This window comes from Coturnix japonica, chromosome 1 (genome assembly GCF_054131305.1).
Source record: "Coturnix japonica strain WE chromosome 1, WE-NBRP24, whole genome shotgun sequence".
NCBI lineage: Eukaryota > Metazoa > Chordata > Aves > Galliformes > Phasianidae > Coturnix > Coturnix japonica.
The window spans coordinates 44,075,140-44,097,430 of NC_140663.1; the positions used below are offsets into that span (position 1 = coordinate 44,075,140).

The 22,291-nt window shown below is 45.7% G+C and overlaps 1 protein-coding gene across 3 annotated transcripts in view; it reads right to left on the reverse strand.

The window, feature by feature from the left end:
- GRIN2B (glutamate ionotropic receptor NMDA type subunit 2B) overlaps positions 1-17,389 on the reverse strand; it is a 211,939-nt gene extending 194,550 nt beyond the window's left edge. The window contains exons 1-2 of one of the 3 annotated variants that reach the window (XM_032444362.2): positions 16,831-17,389; positions 15,556-16,035 (exon numbers count right to left, since the gene is read on the reverse strand). The gene's annotated coding sequence lies outside the window, so the exon portion shown is untranslated. Of the gene's footprint in view, positions 1-15,555; positions 16,036-16,231; positions 16,371-16,429; positions 16,784-16,830 lie in introns of those variants that run through there. The other 2 variants (XM_032444365.2, XM_032444367.2) reach the window with 2 other exon arrangements.
- Between the last annotated feature and the right edge of the window lie 4,902 nt (positions 17,390-22,291).

Sequence of the window (22,291 nt, forward strand, 5' to 3'; positions counted from 1 at the left end):
ATTTATTATCCACACTGCTAATCCCCAAATCCTATTCTGAGGTATGACTGCTTAGCCAGCTATATCTCTCAAATCTCTCTGATTTCCAATGAAAATGCTCTCACAAAGGAAAGTCACAGAGTTTGTCATCAGAGTTAAGTCAAGACACATCCCTAAATTCACAAGGCATTATGGGTTTCTCACACACCACTCTTCAGCCCTTCAATGAAAACTGCCAGAGGGTTTTCAGATGCTACATTTGGGCTTTGGGAGCCTTTCAGCCTTGTGCTGCCACATTAGGGCTTTGCACCACGCCCCACTGCTCACAGAAAAAGCAGTGACTCCTGCAGAGCCATGCAAAGCCCTGAGTGGAGCACTGGGGAGCCCATGGGTTAAGCATCACCCAAATGTGCCTCTGCCAGGGAGAAACACTGCCTGCCACAGTATACACCCTCAAAGAAGCACAGCGTCTTCGTTTCCTAAATGGTGTTCTTGAAGATTGCCTTTCTCCTTCATCCCAAAGGGCTGAAGGCATCTCCAAAGACATCACATTTGCATACATCACCCCAGATGCTGCCCGAGAACAGGGCAGTGACAATCACAGAATCATAGGGGTTGGAAGGGACCTCTGGAAATCACACAGTCCATTTCACCCGCTAAAGTAGGTTCCCTACAATAGGTTATACAGGAAAGCATCCAGGTAAGATTTGAATACCTCTAGAGACTTGACAGCCCTTCTAGGCAGCTTCTCCCAATACAGGAGCCAAAGGAAACTTTCTAGAATTCAGAAGAGAAAAGCTTTCCCTCTTCTCCAAACTTTGCCCCTCTAAAATTTCTAGAACTCTTTCCTCTCCCCTCTCCCAACACCAGAGTATCCAACAACAAAAACAAGTACAAGGGCACTGAGGTAGAGAAAGGCAACTTGCCCACCAGCCCCAGCTATTCACAGAATCACAGAATGACCCGGGTTGGAAGGGACCTCAAGGATCATGTAGTTCCAACCCCCCTGCCTAGCAGGGCCACCAAACATGCACCTTTACTAGATCAGGTTGCCCAGAGCCCTGTCCAACCTGGTCTTGAACACCTCCAAGGACGGGGCATCCACAACCTCCCTGGGCAGCCTGTTCCAGGACCTAACCACTCTCCTAGTAAAGAACTTCCCCCTAACATCCAACCTAAATCTTCCTTCTTTTAACTTAAAACCATTTCCCCTAGTCCTGCTATTATCAGCCTTTTCGAAGAGTTTACTCCCCTCCTGGGAGTAAGTTCCCTTCAGATATTGAAAGGCTGCAATGAGGTCACCCCGCAACCTTCTCTTCTCCAGGCTGAACAAACCCAACTCCCTCAGCCTGTCCTCATAGGGGAGGTGCTCCAGCCCCCTGATCATCTTCGTGGCCCTCCTCTGGACCCTTTCCAAAATCTCCATGTCTTTTTTGTACTGAGGGCTCCACACCTGGACACAGTACTCCAGATGGGGCCTCACAAGAGCAGAGTAGAGAGGGACAATCACCTCCCTATCCCTGCTGACCACCCCTCTCCTGATGGAGCCCAGGATCCCATTTGCTTTCTGGGCTGCCAGAGCGCACTGCTGGCTCATGTTAAGTTTCTCATCTATCAGGACCCCTAGGTCTTTCTCTGCTGAGCTGCTCTCAAGGACAACTCCTCCCAGCCTGTACAGGTGCCTGGGGTTCTTCCGGCCCAAGTGCAAAACCTTGCACTTTGCTGTGTTGAACCTCATTAGGTTCACCCGAGCCCAGCTTTCCAGCCTGTCAAGGTCCCTCTGAATGGAGGGACCTGTTGCCTGCACTAGCACCAGGCACTACAGTGCTGTCCTGACCTCAAGCAGGCAGGAATGCCACCAAACTCTGTTTGTCCAGCCTGAAGGAGGGGGAAAAGGTAACAGGGGAGTAAGAAGAAGGTGGAGTAATACAGGGTCAGAGGTAGATGGAGACCTCACCCCAGGCAGCACTGACGCATTGCCCCTGCAGCTGTTCAGTGCAGTAGGGGAGATAGTACTCAGCACATCCCTGCTTCCTCTGGCCACAAGGCAGTTGCAGCTCAGCTGTTTATAAATGAGATGGGGGGGAAAGGAGGAAACATGGTCCTTGTTGCTGCCCCTTGGTGCAGGGAGACCTCTATCCACTTCGAGGCAGTAGCACCAGCCTCTCCCAGCTCACAAAACTGGGGAAAATAAAGCACTGACAACTCTACCTCCCATCTTCTCCTGTAAACACATACTGGTAGTGCAGGAAAATTTATAACCCAGCTCTCTCAGTCTCTCATGGTCCAGGCTTTCCCAGGATCAGAGTGCAATTTACTGCTAGTAAAAGCCCAAAGAGGTGCATAAATCTGCCACCACCACTTCTCATGACCCATGTCAGCCCACTTCTTCCAGAGCTGCAGCAGGAGAAGGTTTTTTGCTTAATTTCTCAGTCTTATCCGCCAAGAGAAAGGAGTGAGGAAAGAGACTCAGCACAACTCAAATCACTTGAAAAGCTGCACAGTGTGTGAATTGGTTGGATTTATGACAGTGTTTAGCATCACCACAAAGATCTTAGCTACAAATAACAGAATCCATTTCAGAAGAGGGAAAATGAAGTGGACAGGACAAAGGTACAAAGCTACAAGGAGCAGAAACAACATTCCTTGGATGTTTAGAAAGTGCAAGATGGCACATATGCATGCACACATCTCTCTCAGCTCTACACTTTACACTTATGTGAAGACAGTGGATCCTCATCACAGGAGGCTAGCTCAGAGAACTGGGGATACTTTTAGCCCAAAAGGGAGACTAGACCTATGCATACATCTAGAGGAAAGGAACTCCAGCCAATGCACCTGATTGTCTACTGGCACAGACCAAGGATAGGTACCTTTTGCCAAATGCTGATCAGCATATACTAGACCAGCTCAGTCAGGATGGAGAAGGTCAGCTTGGCTTCAGTCAATTGATAGCTGACTATGGCCAAGAAAAATCTTAGCACATCTCTTACCATCCTGCTCTAGCAAGCAATGAAAAAAATTCTCAGTTACAACTTCTTTAAGCCCTCTGGTTTTCCACCAAAGAACTCCATACGCTCAGTGCACTGCAAGTAGTGCTTGAGGTTGCACAGCTATTCCCCAGTATGTTTTTCTGCTTACTGATATGAATGTACATATAATGCCTCATTTCCAACTAGGTTAAGAGGCACAGCTTAAACTGCTGCTTCTACATGAAATTTGCCTTCTCTGCACTGCTATGCCACCCCTTGTCTGGGTGGACTATCTGTAGACACTTTTATCCAAGTTAAACATGTCTTTAGCTGGTGTAATGTGTCATTTTAGTAATGCCACGGTTTGAGTCTTTTGTATATGAAACTCTCTAAACCCCAAGCATCACCTAAAGAATGTGTAAGTTATCCAGTAGGAGCATTGGACCAAACACCTTCTGCCATTTTCTGTAAATTCGTTGAATATTCATACATCCTATAAGAAAGAAAATTAGTTTTAAGCAAAATTCATGTCTTTAACTCTTTCCTTTTTCTCCCCTTCAGGATATCTGATGGTAAAATCAAGTTCTACTGATTTTCCAGCAAGCTTTTTCTTGCAACTTTTAAAACACTCTCTTATATTTTTCTTCCAAATTCATTCAGATCATAAGAAAATACCATTTAGTTGCTTTAAAAGTCTCAATTTCTATTCAAAAGGAAAAAACAGAGATGCCAAATGCAGCCATTTTATGAAGTTCTTACCAGAGAGTAATTGATTTTTCTCCTCCAGACATAGTCCATGAGGATTTGGGGAAGGAAACATGACACAACTTAATCTTATCCTCACACTGAATCTCAACCAGATTCTATACTTACTGCTGTTTTATACTGCAGGAAAAGCAATACATTAGGGTGTCCTGAAAACACCTGAACATTTATGCAGCAAAAGAAATGCTGTTTTGATGCTTAAAAAAAAAAAAAAAAAAAAAAAAAAAGGAAATGATCAACTGCAAAGACTAAAAGTAGCAGCCACTGTATGTAGCTAACATGAAGAATTTACACAGCGTTCATTACAGGCATCAAAATAACAACCTAGATAGTACCTCCACAGCTAATATGCTCCTCAGATGAAAAAAGCAGAACAAGCTTATAAACAATAATATTTTGAAATGAAGCTGATTAAAAATAAAATCAAGCAATTACATCTAGTACCACAGAAACATCCAAAATTGGCCCAGTCCTCAGCAGAACCAATGCTAGGATTCTGTCCAACTTCAAAGGGACACCAAGTCCTGTTTCTGATCTGCAGCTAAACACTTGTGTAGGTACACATCACAATTTGTTCTGCCACAGTTGACGAACTACGCTACTACAGAACACAATTAATTCAGAGAAGATGCATGGATATCTGTATTACCCTGTGCACTTGAAAAGTCCCAGTTAGACAGCTGGGACAAACTTTAGCTCTAATTTTCTGTTTTGTTCCATTTTTATGCTTCATCATGCAAGCAATATTTCTTATTAAACATCTGCCTTGGTAGAAGTGGGCACTGCCTCTAAATTTATGCAGGCAGATATGTACAAAGATGCATGATTAAATGTTGTTCTTACACCAATTCTCTCCTGGGAAGCATTGGCTGTAGATAAAGTAAGCCCTGGCCATCCCTCCTTAACCTGCAGCATCCTGAGGGACAGTTCTCTGCTAGGGGCCAAGAACCAGCCCTACAATACCTGGTCATGTTAAGGAAGCTCTTCTGTCAACTTGCTACTCTACCGCTTGAAATCAAGGACTGAGTCCAGAGATGATATATGAATCGGCTACATGTACATCCCTGTTTCTTGCAAATTCAAATTGCATTTGGGAACCGTTTACACCAGAATGAGACTGGGGAACCTCCAGACCTTTGTGTTCAAAAAGAGGCTTACTATCAAGTAGCCATTTTTCCTACAGTGAAAAAATAAACTGCAGACAACCCAGGATCAGCAGACTGCATTTCTCCTAGCTCCTGACTGTTCCAAACTGAGTGATGAAAGGATAGTACAGTTCTTGCCTCTTCCAGCCCCCATCTAGAACACCCTTAGCATATACACACACACACAGGACAAACCATTGACTTACAGGACTTTAGGAAGCTCATCTATATAGGTTGCCTTTGTAATCAAGAGAGATTAGCTTCTCCAAAGGAGAACGTGGAGCACATCCACTGGGCCTCTGCTCTTGAAAGGAACTCCCTCTTTCTCCACTGACTCAGTGGATATCCTCTGGAAACAAGTCCCCCACAACTAGTGTTAGCTTTTGCAAATGCTCTCCCTCTCCATATAAAAGTCAAACATCTCACCAAGCTTATAAGAGCCAGTGTATCGTGAACGACAAGAGGGGATACACCAAGGGATACAAACTGCAGGAATGAAAATCCCAAGTGATTTTAAAGATCTAGAGACAACTCTAAAGAGCTGCCTGCACATCACAGAAAATTCTTCAATAACTCTAGTTTCCTGTCATAGAGTCTCTGCAGTTCTCATCCCTCATCCTTTGTTTAAGAGCAATTGCTTGAGGATCAGGTCCCTTAGGAATTCACCTCCTCCTATCACATTTTCTCCCACCTAGAGTTAGCACTGAAGCTAGATGTACAAAGAAACATCTTATTGTCACTGGGAAATATAAATGTATCCAAAGCAGAACAAGAAGAAACCTTCACTGGTAGTTTGGAGGAATAATTAGCTTCTGGGTCTCCCGTATCTCAGAGGACACCACAGCCTCTGGGCTATGGAAACTGCTTCTCCATTTCTTTCATGCTGAAGTCATTTTCCTTTATATAAAGTAATTACTTTATACCAGGCCAAAGAAACAGAATACCTCCACAGCCCAGTCGTTAGAGCACTCCCTCTCCAGCACAATGAATAGGCATTTATATAAAGTAGAACAGCTCCAACTGGAAAACCTCCAACTGAGAAAGCATTACTGCAGAGGACCCAGGAGCCCAGGCCCTCATGCTGACTAGAACAAGTCCCCACTCCAAGGCATGCAGAACAGGAATGCGTCACCCAAAACCTAGTTACATTTCTGCTTACAGATCAAGTTAATTTCAGCACAGAACTAGCAAGATCTATGAAATTGGTATTTATTTTGGTGGGGCAATCAATCCATTTCCTGGTAAATTTGCTCCATTACAAATCCCTCCTGTCAAAAACCTTAATCACCACCTCTGACATCATAGGCTGAAAGCAGGGCTCTTTCTGACAAGCAGTGATCAAGGAATAGCCAGAACCCGATTTCAACTTTACATCCTAACGGAGAACTGTGAGAGAAATTAGGTGAGGTATGCTGCTAACCAACAATGATCTCCTATTGTGTCCCTCCTATATATATATATATATATGTATATGTATATGTATATGTATATATACACATAGAGAGAGAGAGAGAGAGAAACATCAATGCATTCAACAGAGTTGCTCAAGTCAGATGCCTGCTGTGGGCGCACAGCTCCTGCTTCAGAGAGCACTGTAGCACAGGCATTTGGCTCCTGCTAAGTTCTACAGTCTCTGTGGTTCAAAGAGACTTTTAGTCCCATTACTTTCCATTGAAATCATTCAAATTAAAAGGGGATGAAGCACAAGTCTTAACAAGTTCTCCCTGAATCCCTGTTTTGAAAGTTCACAAAACTTCCAAACCAGAGATTCAGAGAGAGCCTTCTGTGAGAGTCACTATGTCTTTCAAAGCAGCCATCCCACAGCTATCCTATTTTTCTAAGCTACTTAGCTTTTATCTCCTCCTGTTCAGCACACGGGCCCCCCATCACATAATGAAATGATCATAATGTCTTTTCTAAGATCACGTTTATGCTTTTGTAGTATTTACCACTTAGCTGCTTCCAGATGGAGATTTAAAAGCTTCCTCCTAGCATACTTGAATATGTGGTACTTCAGATTACATCCAAGTTGCTTTTATACTTCACCTTTCCTGGTTTCAGGAACCTATCTTTGCAATTTTAATTATATATGTGGGTCACTCCAACAGTAACACCTCCTATTTATTTTCATGGAAACTAAGCTAGTTACAAAGAGTACAGTAATACTATTCGATAGAGCAAATTCTCAGCTACAAAACAGTATTTTTCAACACAGGAACCACTATTAGCTATGCTTTTTCACCAGCAAGGCATGAGAGCACACCACACTCATAAAAATCAGCACCAGTGGAGGAGACCCATCGTTATCGCTGCTGAAATGCACCACCCCCCACCACACTATGTAACATCCGCTATTTGGTGTCTATAAACATTTGGCAAGTGTCAATGAACGCCAATGGGTGCTACTTTTTCCAACTGGAGTGACTCAGCGACAAATCTTTGCTTCATGCATGCTTCCATGTCAGACGCCATTTTGTCAGAATGCCCCTCTGCTGCCATCTGTCATGCAGCAACAAAACGTAACAGGATATTTCAGGAAGGTTAGACCTCTGCTGACATCTCACAGTGCCTCTGACATTGTGGGACAACATCATAAAATAGGAGGCATTAGTTTTAGAGCAGATCCTCATCTAACATTCACTTCTTCAGCAATAAATTTGAGGAAAATTTCAAGGTGCACCAAAAATGTGAAGTGCTGGAGAGGAGAGACAAAGAGAACAGATTATGTCATCTTGTCGCTTTCATTAGCCTCTCCCTTGGGGATTGTCAGGCTCTGATGTTTCAGCCTGACTCTGCTGAAACACGTCTGACATGAGGGAATCTCCCCTGAGATGCTCAGGCCACTAACTACAGCAGACAGTGACACCAGAGAAATACAGAGGAGAGAGAGGGGTGCAGGGATGTGCATATCCTTCCTCTGTGCTTTCCAAGCAAGTGTATGCTTAAGTGCAAGTAGCTACAAGCTACTGCATTTTTGTACGTTTCCTTTACCACAATGCACTTCAAATGCATTTATCACCAGAGATTAGTAATGAAAATTCACCAGCAAACCAGTCACATACATTTAATTAATATCCTACATTATCCAGCACAAAGACGTCTAAAGCAGCAACCCTTTCTCCATCCTCCTCCCAGAACAGCTGCCAGTATACCTACTCCCCTCCACGCATCCACTGAGCCGCCCTTCTCACCACTCTGACTTCAAAAGCATCCAACCCCAGACACTGAAGATCCAGGATTGCCCTCAGAACCAGAGCCAGCTTTAGGCTCCTAGAAGATCTTCCACCATCCACTTCCAGGACCTTATTCCCAGCAGGAGAATGGTTGTGCAGCAGGGGTCCCACACAACAGAGAAAAAACCAGAATCCTTTGTCATGGGAGAGCACAACAGCAGATATTGAGATTTACCTCTTACTTACCTATATCCGCTGTGCCCTGCTCATGGCCAACAGCTGGAGGCAATACGCAGTCACAGCTGCCTCCAGATATCATTAGGCTTTTACGTCTATCGCCTGAAAACAATTTGCTGTTCATTAGGCAATCAGCTGTAGCTGATGTAGGACACGGCAGTTGTGCTAGTAAATTATCAGCAGGTTCATGACACAAAACCTTATCTGTCTCATTTAGCTCCTAGAAAACATCTCATCTTCTGGCCTGTTTAGAAATACTAAATTTCTAATTTTCATATTTGTTTCCATTTGCAAAATCCTCCAAATTCTTCAGAGGCCATGCTTGACAAGGAAGAATAAATACATCCACAAGAAGGAGTTGTGTGTCCTAGCTCCTCAACAGTGCATGGCAACCCTACCGAAGAGATTAGGAAAAGAGGTGAAAAATAAAATGTTTAATCTGTGTGTAATAAAAAAGACAGCTCAACATGTTGCTTCCTCCATCTGAGTTTGAGCTTGTCCTAGATACCAGTACAGAAAACTCCTGATTCTACTTAGAAACACTGGAGGCTGAAGTTATGGACTTGAAGAAAAAAAGAAACGGTGCTGTATCTCAGTAATGTGCAGTAAGAGATGAACTGGAATAGGCTTAAGGTCATATAGTACAGTTTTCCAGTGCTGGCCAAATTCACTGTCTCAAAATGGCACCTTCAGCCTTCTCAACTACCTGCAGGACAATCTCTAGTGATTCAAAGTAAGGATACCCCTCCCTGAACCTATTAATAAAACCTCCTATTCAAACTCCAACTCTACACAAGTAGTTTCTCCAACTCAGAGCATAAGGAGACACAATCGTGGACAACAGCTTGAATGAAGCGATGATTCTCAGAAAGCACTATGCTTACGGATCTCCAAATTCTCAAATTATTCTCCAGAAGCAGTGAATATGATGAGGATAAGGGACCTTTAAACTATAGCTCATTTTGCAAGACAACAGAATATAATGAATTGGTAAGGTACGTATTTTCACATGGGTGAAGTTTGCTACAGAAAGGGACACAAATCTCAGTCTAGAAGAGCCCATATTATTGCAGGGTTCAAGCATCATAACTGCAAGTGCTAAAACATCGCTGGACCTCTTTGGGGAGTTTCTGTCCGTTACAAACTCCAAGCAGAACTCAAGCCATGGCACCATTCAACACCATTATATGAAGTTCTACACGCACCAAATGAGATTTAAAGCAATGGGGCCAGATTCAATCACATGGGGAGTATTTCCACAGATTGGACTGTTGGTCCTGTCTCCCACACTCTAAACAGATTGACCTCATTAACTTTCTTCTAAAGTTGCTTAGTTAGGCACACAAATATTATGATCTATGGTTCACCTGAGGCAGACTTTATTAGATACAAACCTGATATTTCAGCACCTACATCCAGCTTTAAATAGCTTCAGTCAGAGCCATCCTGCCACATTTATCAGTATCTTCTGCTATCACCTAAACCATTCTTGCAGTAAACATTTAATTTGATATTTAATCTCTATTCTCTCTGCTTCATCTTAAATTCATTTATTTCTCAATCTATCCTCAGTGACTAATGAGAATAATTGGCCCCTGTCCTCTTTCTGTAATGGTCTTTTATGTGTTCGCAGACAGTTAGGCATCCACCCACAGCTGTTTTTTCTCTCCAGACCTGAGGCTCTTCCAACCTTTCTTTACCTGTCTTCTTTTCTCTGATCTGCAGTCGTTGCCTTTGTTCACTCCCCCACGTCCTCCCCAGTCCTTCCCTCTCTCAAAAGCGCAGCCCCCATACAGAACACAGTTATTTAAGTGAGGTTTAACTACATCTCTAAGTAGATATTAGACATTATTTCACTGTTTTGTACTAGTGATTGCATACAAAGCTCATGCATGGGCTGGAGAGAAGGTTCAGTGGAGGATGGCAGTAACTGGAGTGATTCATTTTTTAATTGGCAGTTCAAATGCAGCCTAGGAGTGCATTAAGCATGAACTGTTTCCCTCTCACAACTAGGTAACCTCTATCACTTTTGGGTAACTCTTCAGTTCATCACATGGAGAATCAATTGGACACAAGGTCCTGTGTGCCTAACATGCAAGTGATGAGCAGGAGCAACAGAACATTAGCTCATGGCTTATTCAGGTCAAATTAATGGGCCCCATGCCTGTTTTGGTGGCAGTCAACAAGGACATGCCACCAAGAGACCATAAAGATCATATTCTCGTTTCTCCCTTTAAAGTGTTTCTTCCCTATAGGTGTTTAAGCACCATCACACATGCACACTGATATTAGTCACACTGTATGTGCTCTGGGAATAGAGATACATCCTCAGTATTCACAGCTGGAAACCCACCACTTCACCTAAGCCACATTCAGCAGCTCTTTACAGTTTTGAACCTTCCTTGACCATAAGGATAGAGAATAAGGAGCAAACACTGCAAAGGTCTCAACCTTGTATCCCTTCACCTTAAGCCACCTACACTCTCATTCATAATTTCTCCTTTTTTGTCAGAAGTTTAATCAATTATGTTTCTTTCTCGCTCCAAAACACATTGTCTTTGATTGTGTTAGAAAGGAGAGAGATCTATCCAACATACCGTACCTCACAATCTCCAAACACCCTCTGTGCTAGGAAGCATTGGCTGGCTGTGAGTTTCAGAGTACACCCCCTTCCCCTCTCTCCTGTCTTAGTAGCCCTGAGTACAGAGAAAGCAGTACTTTTATTCCTCACACATTAAGCACATTCAGTGCATAAATCAGGGAAACCAAAGCCAGTCTCTCCTGCCCAGCACTCCCTCCCCTACTTCTACAAAACCCAAATGCTAAACAAAGAGCAGGATAGCCTCAAGAGATCAAAATTAGTCATGATTTGAATTGACTTGATGACAGCACTGCCTAGTGCCACACCTCAGGTTCAGAGCCCACAGGGATGCATTTTCCTCTGCAGGTAACCTAAGGCACATGGACATACACCTGGTTGACTTTCACACACAGCCATTCAGATGCCAACACATAGCTCTAGCAGGGAGCCAGCAGGTTGTACCTCACGGCAGCTATAAGCTCTTTAACTATAAAGGGTGGGTTGGTTTGGTGGTGGTGTTTTTCCCCTAAAATAAAAATGTAGTTGGAGCATTTAGCCCATGTGGGTCCTGACTCCCAGTTAGCACCATACCACTGATATTTCCAGAGTAAGTGCCAACCTATACCAGCCCAGAACCTAACTCTCCTGTCTTATGATGAGTAGAGGAGCATGGCAGATGCACAAGAGGGGTGCTGGAGCCCCCTTGGTAGCTGGAGAAATTATCCTTTACATTCTCATAATGACGCACTTAGCTAAAGCAGGAACACAAGAGGAAGGAAGAAAGTAATGATAGCAGGAGGACCATGCTTAGCTTTAAGTCTCTTATTTTCCTCTAGTTCTCCTTCTATATACGTCAGCACTGCTATCTCCAAACTGCTTCATCTTACCCAGGGCAGTAGCTAGGTCTGTCTGACTGCAGTGAAGCCACTACTTGAGAGAGTTGTTTTCATGATGAAATCTTGTGGATGTGTATGTAGGGGACAGGTCACGGTAATAGCAGATAATACTACACATCCATTGCTTGTTTTTCTATCTCAAGTATAAATACGTCTCATAGGCAGGTCAAAGGAGAATCAGGCAGTGCTGGAGCCCAGGTGCCAGGCAGACAGAATGCTACCAGCATCCCACTGTATATCATCCAATACATGGAGCCATCTCTTCTATTAACTGATCCATTCTTCATGATAAATTGAGGTCAATATGTGAAGGCATTTTTTGGTGTAAGCCTCAATGATCCTTATGGGTCTCTTCCAACTCAGGATATTCTATTCTATATTCTCTAGCTACAAGACAACTTCTGTCCTGCCCACCACACCATGCTGAGAAAGAGTGTACAGGTAGTGTAGGGCTCTGGCATCCCTGAAGTTCATCTAGGTTGATCCTCTTGGACCACCTCACAGGCAGCTTTTGTGCATCTTAAGAAGAAAAAGACAGCAGCAGGGAATGGAGCCCATTGCAGAGGCAAACAGCGCTGTCCATACATCCTCTCTCCCCCACTCATCCTCTGCCAGCTTGGGGGTTATGAGAGAACAGTACTGGGAATCAAATCCAGACCTCCCACATGCTGCTGCAGAGACAACAAGTGCTAAAGCACCAAATCCAGGTAGCCAGGTAGTATCAGTCCAGCATGGGAGTCCAAGCACATCTCCATGTGCTAACGCAGAAAGGTTTCAGCACTGGAGCTGGCATCTACCTGTCCTCTTCCAAACTAAGCTTGAGGAACAGGCCCACCTCAACTCCAACAGCAGATGAAATACGAAACTGAACATTGCAGCTTTCTCCCTCTGTATGCTAGAGGTTGGGCACTGGATGCTGGTTTGTTGGTTGATAAGAGTTTTATACAGAGGTAACTAATAATCCAAAATGAGCATGAAACAGAACAAAGAGTAGATGAGGATGAAGAACTAGGATTTTTATCCCTGCTCTGCATTTTCCATCTTCATCATGCTCTTGCATAGGCAGACACAATGCAAAACCCAACCATCCATACAGGTATCCCAAAAACACTGCCCAAAGCAGGACAGCAGAGACTGCTCCTGATGCCTTCATTTGCCCAGCTGTAGTTTCACTGACAAAGGGATCACACGAGGCACCAAGATCCAAGCATGCCAAGATGAGCTGGTGTGCATCGCCAGGCCAGAGCCCAGCATCCCAGAAAGAAAAGCAGGAGCTCTGGCCACGCTTCTTTCCTTCTCCCTGTTGAAATTCACCTCGACCCACCAAGGCAGAGCTGATTGAAAGCTGAAGCAGGTCTCCTCACTCCAGGCTGTGTGTCTATTCCACCCTCTGCCAATCCCCTGACACCCATGCCCAGTACTGGGAGACATGCTAGTGCACACCGGGACTAGGAGATGTGGAGGCAGCAAGAACTGCTGCTTCTTTGGGGGGACGTAGGCGAGCATTTGCAAATTGCCCATACCCACACATACAGAGCACCTCACACCTACACATGATGGCTGCGCTCCTCAGAACTGCAGCTGGAGCACACCAGGTCACCCCGCATCCCTAGGGATTGAACAGCAGGGCAGCACTGAGAACCTAAGAGCTTGATGTGCTGTGTACCCAGCCTCTCCTGTGCACCCAACACTGAAACAGCCACCTCCATGCAATGCTTGCACTCCCCTGGAGGTGGCTATGCTTGGCAACGTGAGGCAACAGCAGAGGGTGCCGCCTATTGCCAATGCTGAAGCTTGCAGGGGAAAATGAGGAAAAAATCCTAATCAAAAGTAGCAGCAAGAGAGACCGAGAGGTAAATGGGGGTGAGGATGTGGGTCCACATTTCCTGCTCCCATGAGCAGCAGTGCCATAAGAGCCCTCTCCAACACTACCTCCACCCAAATCTGGTCCAGGTCACATCTGGGAAGAGGTATGGGGCAATATGGGACCTACCTGGGCCCAGTGCCTTCAAGTAGGGCTGACATTAGAAGGTGACAGGCACCCAGCACTCTGCAGCCTGGCCAAGCCACCTGTCCCTCCAACCACCCCAAGGAGCAGTATCTGCCCTCCTCTTCCCTGGCCCTGCTCACTGAGGAATGGGGATGCATCCCCTCCACCCTCAGAGTTTGTGCTCTTAGAGGCTGTCATGGGGAAATAAGACCCAAGTGAGGTGGACAGTGCTGGGGTCCTGGGAGGATCCAGCAGCAGGCACAAGATGTAGGGCTTGAGAAATTCCTCCTAGAAGCAGGAGAAAGGCTCTCATGCACTCTCTTCTCTCCATGCAGGTAAACTTTCTACTCCCACATGCAGAGGGAGAGGGAGGGAGCTCTCTGGTAGGGAGGATCCAGGCACTGATAAACCCTGGGAAGCCTTGGATATTTATAGAAGCACAGTCAGAATATGGCAGGGAAGGTGGCTGTCAGCCCCTCCGCACAGAACTGCTTTTCATTTTTAACAATAGCCCAGAAAACCCCTCCAAAAGGAAAAAACAAGCTACTGGAAGAACCAAGGCGAGCAAGAACGGTCTTGGTGCCATGGGGATGGGGACACCCTGAGCTCATCTACAGCAGCAAAGCTGCAGGGGGCTGCAGGATACAGCCCCTTCCCTCCTCCTCCTCCTGCTGCTGCTGCTGCTGCTGTGAGCCTCCCCCGCCCACTGAAGGCCTCTGGATCTGGTGTAGGGTGCCAAGCAGAAGGAGGGCTGTGGGGAACCCACACCGGGGCTAAGGGTGATAATAAAAGGTGGGGGGAAGGGGGGGAATTCAGCCCCATCACCCCTTCTCTAACCTGTCATGAGGGCATGCAGCCCCACGCGTGCTGCTAAGAGCTTAAAATAAACTCAGCACCTCTCACCCAGCGCTCTCAGCGGGGCGCGGCACAGCAGCCGCATGCTCTGCACCCCCCCGGCGCTCTGCTCCCTTTGTCTTGCCACCATCTTATGGTAAAGCTCACATGGCATGCTACGTTCGGGATGCACCGGTGGCTGGATGCACAATAGCCATTTTGCAAGCAGGCTGAGGAGGGGGCTACCCACAGCAGGGAGGAGGAGGGGAATGCGGTGAATTGATTAAAACACGTGAAGTAGCCCGAATACGTTGCCTTGTAGATTCGGGTAAAGACTCCTGACGTGCTTGGACTTAAAATAGCCCTCCACCTCCACGCGAGCAGCTGCACTCGCCCAGCACTGGGCGGGCTCCTGCCGCGGTGCTGAGGCGGTCCCCAGCCCTGCATAGGGCCGCTCACAATGGAGAGGCCAGAGTGGGTCTGGAGTAATGCAGCACCCATCTCATAACAAGCACATTTCTATCTACCGTTGTTCCTAAGGAGCTCTGTTTTCACATCACGGCATGACACGGAGCTGCTGGACCGATGGAAAAAAAGAACCAACGTACAGATGGATGGATGGGAATAATTGTCATCTCCCCCTTTATCAAAGCCACGTTCTCTCTCCCATAATCTGCACCCACACTACACAGCCCCCTCCCCTCCTCCCTAAAAAAAAAACCCAAATTCCTAAGGGACTTCCCCCCCCCCACCATTCACAGCACGTAACTGGGAGCATCCCTATCGCCTTCCCTGTATCTCCTATCTGATGAGCCAAAGGGGAATCAACATGTCTGGTGAACATTGCCTCCTTTCTGAGCTCTATCTGGTTCTGCAAGCAGCAGCCCCAAACCTTTTGTTCTACCACGAGTGGTCTTCCCTGAGCACGGCTGCGTGCGGAAAGCAGGCTACCACCAGGAACGCACCATCAGGAAATTCCCTACCTTGGTTTGTAGAAGCAGAACCTCTAGACGGACAGATCAAGGGAGAGAGCATGTTGGGAATGTCCAGGCTCCTCTTCTTGCTTGCATATCCACATAAGAAGAATGAGGGTCGAGGGGGGTGGGGGGGGGGGGACAAAAGTTGGGGAACAAGTTAAAAAAAAAAAATCCTATTTGGCTGTAAAAACAAACAAACACAAAAAAACAAACAGAGGATTCTTGGTGGCAATCTTGCGTCTTGAAGCAGTGCAAATTCAAAAGCTGGAGAGCATCACTTCAGAGGAGATTCAGCGCGAGCCGTGAGGATCGTCAAATGCAGGTTCCAGAGTAAGCATTCCTTTCGCCTTTTAGTGATTATTCTTAACGATTATTTTCTCTCTTTTTCTCACTCCTGGAGTCCTAGTGGAGGAGGTTGTGTTGAAAGCAACTGGAGGTCGGTGCCGTTCTTCTGTGAAGCATGATTATCCTCAAAGCGTCCCCTTCCTGAAGGGAAAAATGAGCATCAATTCGCTATTAGAGGGGTCTGAAGGGGATAAAAACCGCTCCCCGACAAAGACATTCACACATTGAGAAGAAAGGGAAGCAAAACGCATTTCCCAACGGCGCACACAAGTGGAATCAGAAAAAAAAAAAATAAATAAAAATCAAAAAATAATAATAATAAAAAAAAAAAAACCACAGCTGGCACGAGTCTATAAATAATTCAGCTACGGGCTGACTACACCATTCCCGGGATAGGCATGCATACGAGACGGGAAAGCGGGCGCGATGTGAATCGCAGCGAGCGAACGCGCCCCCCGCTCGGCGCGGCCCCCTCCCCACGCACGCACAGCATCGCGCCCACCCCCAGGCCCAGCCCCCGGAGGGCCGTGCCCACCCCTCTGCAGTGCTGCCGGCCCCGCTGCCCGCCTCAATGGGCACACGCGCTGTGACGGGGGGCCGCTTCACCTGCAACGTGGCCGGATCGCGCTACGCCCCTCACCCCCCACCCCCTCCCGACACACACACGCATCGCCCGCCTCTCCTCCCCTCCTCGGGAATGCATCCATCGGTTCTTTAGGGGTTGGGTGGGTTGGTTGTTTTTTTTTCCTCTGGGGGAGGGTGGGGGCGTACCTCCACCCTACCACCTCCAGCATACACGGACAGGTTTATAGCTCTGCAGGCATTTATTTAATGAACTCGCAAGTGTTTTGTGTTGGCTTTCACCCCCCCACCATGCCCCCCTTTCCCCTCCCATCATACTTCCAGCTGTCATAAAACACAGACCCACATACATACCGGCAAATCCTTCTCCAAGCACCGGGCTGCACTGAGCAGCTACTGCCCCCCTCTCTCCCTGCAAGGCTGAGCCGCCTCAGATATGCCCAACTTCTGCCTCTCCGCCGGTACAGCCAGGGTAGGAGATATGGGGTGGTGAGGGGGAAGCGTGCAGAGCATCACCCTAAAAATATATGTTAAAAAAAAATCTTCTGCAATACAAAAGCTTCTCCGGAGGTGAAGAAAGCAGGAAGGCAAACTCATAAAACAGCTTAATGATTACTAAGAATAAAATACACGCATGGAAAATTGTTGGGAGGGGGGACAGGACAAAAATAAATAAATAAATAAATAATAAATAAATAAATAAATAATCACGGCTTAAGCAGGAGAGCAGAAAAGGAGGGAAAGGAGGAGGAGAGACAGAGAAGGAACCAGAGATGAACCCCTCCCCACCGAGTCCGGGGGAGGACTCAGCCTCCGACACCGGGCGGGGGCGAAGGGAGAGCCCGGGCGTTGGGCAGTGGTGCGGGATGCGGTGCCAGGGTTGAGGTTCGGTGCACCAGAGGTGCAGCCCCGGGGGCAGTGCTCCGCGTGGTTGGAAGAGAGCAAGGAAAGGAATGCTAAAAATAAATAAATAAAATATTAACAATAACCATAAAATAGTAATAATAGGAAGAAAGGAATAGGCGCCCTGCCAGCAGGCAAGCAGAGGAATTGGATCTGAACGAGAAGAAAGGAGAGCTGAGATAACGCTAATATCCAAATTGGATACTCCACAATTAAGCCCAGTGCTTTAATTGCTATTCTCGGAGCCCCCTGGAAGCTAAGCAGCACAAATTCAGTCTGAACAGAAAGCAAAGTATGTTTGCACACACCTCCCTTCTGCACTGTCCTGCCCACTCATGGGTGCCTGTCTGCACTCCCCTGGGTCTCCCCAGTCCCCCCCCTCACCCCCTTGCAGCAGAGCTCTATGGCCAAGGCTCTCTACCTGTCCCCACCACAGCCAGGCTCAGCTCTGAGCACCCAGGCAGAGCTGAGTGTGCCTAGGTGCCCCACAGTGCAATGCTGGGAAGTTTGCCCCAAACCAGTGCAAGCCAGAATGGATAACAAAGCAAAGCCCTTCCAAGCAGGCATGCCAAGGGCACCCTTTAGGGCATAAAGTCATCCAAGCGTCACAAAGACCCATCCTGTCTGTATGTAAAGTTTGGACTGGCTCAGCCAGACCTTGGCCATCTAGAGACAAGAGCAGTGGGAAAAGCCCTCCCTATGCTGCCCTGACAGCTGCACTTCAAGAAAGCAAAGCCCAGGTCCAACACCGCATGCCCTGCCTCAGTGCTGATCCAGGCCGCATTCTCTCCTTTGCAGCTTTCTCAATAAAAGTATAATCCCCATAAAACACATAGAACGGCTTAGGATGGAAGCACCCTTAAAGCCCATCTAGTTCCTGTCCCCTTGCAATGGGCAGGGTTGCCATCCACCAGACTAAACTGTGCAGGGCCTCATCCAACATGGCCTTGAACCTCTAGGGATGGGGCACCCATAACTTCTTCCTACCTATGCAGGCTCTGTATCAGGAGTGGTGAGAAGGTTTCTCTAAAGTGATGAGCAAGGACATGCTGAAGAACCACATTCCAATGAGCAGCCAAGCACTCAAACTCAATTCCAGTCCTTAGTCACAGGTATATCTGCAAGGCAACATGAAAATAAGTCAAGATTCCACACTATTATGGCAAAAGTTCCCAAGGGAAAAAGGCCACCTGAAAGCACCAGAACATCTTCCACCTCCAAGGTCTTCAAATTCCATCCTCACAGTTCACCTAGGCTTTGTTGTTCTACAGAGAAGTTGTGCGTGGCAATATAGATGCCCTGGAGCATGTCCAAAGAAGAGCAATGAAGCTCTGAGGGGTCTGGAGAACAAGTCTTATGGTGAGTGGATGAGGTACCATCTTCATCCAGGTAACAGTGATAGGACAAGAGGGGATGGCCTTAAGCTGTGCTGGGGAGGTTCTGTTTGGATATTAGGAAAAAATCCTTCTCCAAAAGAGTGGTGCTGCAGGGACACAGGCTGCCCAGGAAGGTGGATGTGTTACCATCCCATGAGGCATTTAAGAAACCTGTGGATGTGGCACTGAAGGACATGGTCAGTGGGCATGGTGAGGGTGGGCTGAGAATTGGACTAGAGAGTCTCAGAAGATTTTTCCACCTTTTTATTGTGTAATTATACACATAGCAACACACCATCTGGAGCTCACATGAGTTGTTGTGTCCATGTGCACTGGGCGTACAATGCAGTTTTCCATGTAGCCACAGCAGCCACATGCAATAGCAATACATGCTTGAGCTCCTTGCTAAAAATATACATCAAGATCTTAATTTTGACAGCCAGGATCTTCTAGAGTGCGCTGGTAAGGTCTGTTAAAAAGATTTTTCCAAACATATTCAGGCATGCTTTAAAAAAAATTTACTATGATCTTTTTCATTCTTATTTCAGTAAAAAAATGGAAGACATATTAGCCAAAGCCTGAAGTAATCTGAAAGTATCTCAGCAGTTGGAGGAAAGAAATGTAGAGTGATGCTAAGTTGCTAATAGCTGAAGAGATTAGTCATTTGACTTCCCCATTTCTTTCACTGATAATAGTAATGATACAAGAATAGCAGAGGGGATTTGGCTAAAGGATGTCTTTCCTCTATGGCAAGAAGGGATAAGTCGGAACTGTGCGGGTCCTCCTGCATTCTTCTAGATGAAACAAGAGAAGGAGCTTGACAGAGATGAGAGGGAATGGCTTTCATGCAGCTCATTCCTTAGAAACACAAAATGGAGGGTTAAGAAGTATCTTAGGAACAATTTCTGAAAAGGGAGCTGTCAATCACAAGAGAACAGCTACAATTACTTTCAGCAAGTCAGCAATATTTAAGATTATCTTTCCCTGTAACATTAAGAAGAAGGAATTAATCAACTGTAAGTTTTCTTTCTACAACAACACAACTCCATAATTGCATGCTGTGCCCAAGTCGTCGTTCCCTTTTAAGGGTGAGGATTGTTGCCTTTCTGCTTAAAGAATGTATACATTACACATCAGGTCCAAATTCCCTTAAGGGCTCTGAGCATGTGATCTGGAAGGTGGTCAAGCTCACCTATGCATTTAGAATTGGTCACACAAAACTGACAGCTGCTTCAGAGCACTTTCTCCTAGAGATTCTACACAGCATCTAAATCCCAAATTACTTTCACATTAAGATGTAGTATTTATTATAAATAATGGGTGTGGAGGTAGGAGGTACATAAAAATTGCTGCAGAATCTCCAGCAGTATAGTACGATGACACTGTTTACTCTCGCTAGCTGGGGCTAACTTGATTTTTTCTCCAATCAAATAAGATGAATGAACCACATAAAATGAAACAAATAGCATCCCTGATGGGAAATTGGTTTTTCAAAAGTCTCTTCAATTCAAAACCTCTTAAATGTTATTTGTAAGAGGAATTGAGGAATTTATTTTAAATGTGTCCATGTTTACTATAAATTAAGTGCCATATTATACTTGCCCTGCCAAAGATAAAAGAATGTGATAAAGGATGCAAGTTCTTATGTCAAAAGCAACCAGGGCTGGATGTGGCAGTGACAGAGCTGGGGAGGATGTAGAGCATCAAAGCCACTGTGACTCCCATAGGGCAGCATCTGCCACCCCTGACTGCAAACAAAGCACCTACACTACGTTTAACCCTCATTAAACATCCTCCCGACCTCATAAAACTAGAGTCCACTTCTAGTGCAGTACCCACTCCAATAAACGGGTCTGCAGCAAAGGGAAGATGGGAAATTCATGGGTAGTCTGCACAAGAACAGATCTAGTGGTATCAATGTCAGGAAAAGTCATGTCCATATAGAATGATGTCTTACAAACAATGAATCAAAAATTGCTCTGGAGAATTCACACTATGAGAAGGTTTTTCATAGGATTCCTCTGTGTGTTTGCCCCAGAGCATGGTAACCACGGCTCCCAGCTGCTTTTATGCAGTGCTCTGTGCCCTGCTCCATGCAGACAGCCTAAAGTGGCAAAATAAATCCCTGCCTGTGTCCCGGATCTTCCCGCTATCCAAACAAAAAAGACACTGGCAAGCCCTAGTGCTCAGGTTCTGAGGCTGCAACATTTGCAGATCACCATAACAATGGCGACACAGAGCCACAAAAAAGGACGCTGTTTATCATGCTGCATGAATAAATTCTAACAGATAATTAAACGGAAAGCAAAGAAACTAAAATCTGACAGTGTCACAACTGCCTGGCTGAAGGACTAGGCTGAGATCTGTCACAGAACCATATGTCTTTTCTTCTGAACATAGCTCAGGACTAAGAGATACTAGAGCATAACTGAACCTGGAACCACTGGAAGGGGTTCTGGTCAGTCTCCTGCAAATACTCTGGACACAAGGAGACCACTGGTCCTGTTTACAGCCCCAGAGGACACTTGGGTGGCCAGCAGCCCTGCAGAACAGAATAGCAATCACTGCTGCATTTGCTTTGAAGCAACACATGTGTTCTCTCAGCAGTTGTACTAAGACACTTAACTGAGCTCCCATCATTTTACATTGCAATAATTGCAGCATCTCCTACTGCCTCTGCCATGTTCTGTCTGTCCCCAGAAATCCTACATAGCTAATGGACTGGTATTTTGTCACACAGAATCAAAAGAGTGTGAAGTAGATTAAAGAAGAAATAGCTTTCTCTGTGTTTTCATAGGCTTGTTTTATTCTTGAGTACAGAATGCCAGGCTCACCAAAATGGGTTTTCTTAGATGGTCATTTATATGTGAAATACGTACAAATTAAACAAAGAAACAATGGAGTTCACTCTTTCAAAATGAAATGTGTTGTTTTTAAACTCCAAAGTATGCACAAGATTTCAGACTGACACTGTCATCATTTTTAAAGTGGTATGTGGCTTCTCTACCTGTAGTTCATACAGAGCGAAGAACCTATCTGTCAACAGCCACCATGTCTAATAACTATTAATTATCGAAAGCTGCAGCACACGTCAACCAAGGCACTGTACCAACATCACCCATATATACACCACCCCTTTTGGTGTGTGATTCAGAAGCACAGAGGAAAAGTTGAAGTACTGCCACACACAGGTCTGAGAAAGAAGCCTTTCTCCTCTGCCTCTAGGGTGCAAAGATCATTCCAGTGGCTGGAGATTTTGTTCTCCCTCATTAGGCTTAACAAGGCATGGTTTTTTGATACACTTCAATGAATGGGAAACCACAGCCCTCCAGGAAATCATCTTCATTCTGTTCCAACCCTACCAAGACAAACAGATATCTCTTTTCTTTAAATTAAAAAACAAACAAACAAACAAACAAAAAAGAACCAGCTTTTCTGCTCAGTGAAAACCTTATTGGTTCTCTCCAGTTTGAAGTGATGACACCCTTTCTTCTCTTCACTGGAGGAGCTGCAAAATGGATTAGGTTGATTGCCTT